Source organism: Grammomys surdaster, unplaced genomic scaffold (genome assembly GCF_004785775.1).
Source record: "Grammomys surdaster isolate TR1022 unplaced genomic scaffold, NIH_TR_1.0 140, whole genome shotgun sequence".
Lineage (NCBI taxonomy): Eukaryota > Metazoa > Chordata > Mammalia > Rodentia > Muridae > Grammomys > Grammomys surdaster.
In genome coordinates, this window is record NW_021604598.1 from 3859550 (window position 1) to 3860758 (window position 1209).

A 1209-nucleotide genomic window follows, 5' to 3' on the forward strand; every position below is an offset into this window, starting at 1 on the left:
AGAGAAAGAGAGAGAGAGAGAGAGAGAGAGAGAGAGGAAATGGTTGTGACTTGGGTAGCTGGAAAGGTGGGGGAGGATCTCGGAGGAGTTGGGGGAGGGGAGTCAGAATATATTGTATGAAAAAGTTTTTCATTTTCAATTTTAAAAGATTAGAACAAATCAGACAAAAATCTTTTTAAAGCCAGACTTAGTCATGCATGCCTGTAACCTCCACACTTGGAAGGTGGAGGCAGGAGTTTAAGGCCAGCCTGGACTATTGAAAGCCCTTACTGAAAAAGAATGTTATTTTAAAAACAAGGCAGGAACCTGAAGACAGGAACCAATCAGAGACCTGCAGAGTAGTACAACCTTTGGGCTTGCTTCCAGGCTCACATCAATGACCTTTGTTATAAAACCCTGGCTTATCTGCTCTTGGATGATACTGCCACAGTGGTCTGAATACTTTCTTAGTTATCAATTAACAAAATAAATATCCTACAGGCCAATCTGATGGAAGTAATTCCTCTATTGAGATTGTTTTCCCAGATACGTCTATAGTTATATTTAGCCTAAATGCGAAGTTGTCTCAAATGCCCAAATTGACCAAGTAAATTCATCATATCGACAGAATATAAATGAAATAATATTGTCTGAAGAGATGGAGCAGTAAAATTTGATGAATTGTAGTATCTATTATTGGTGAAACTCCAATATGCTAGGTATGGCAGTACATAGCTGTAACGTTAGCATCCAGGAGACAGAGGCAGAAGAACTGTAAATATGGAGACTGTCTGAACTACATGGAGATCCCCTGGAGAGCCTGGATCACAAAAAAACCCAAACAAAACAGTAAGCACATTCTCAGAAAGTCCAGTGTCCAGATATGACCTGAGGTAGAACGAGAGGCTGGAGAAAGGAGGCTACCTCCGGCCGGCTTAAGTCACTGCCCTGACCCAAGTTCTAGCCCAGCATCTGTTCACAGAGTAGAATAAGCAGCAGCTGTAGGTTTGAGTGTATCGAAAGCCTCAAAGGGACAAACCATGAAGAAGAATGTATGTTTTGTGAGTTAGAGAATTAATTCCTGAGTGGTAGACACATCATTACTCTTAAATCCTGTCATGGGTCATCCTTTTGAGTTGTGCTGGCATATTTAGGTTTACCTATCTGCCTGTTGTCCATCCTCCCTCCCTCCCTCCCTCCCTCCCTCCCGCCCCCCCCCCGCCGGCCGCC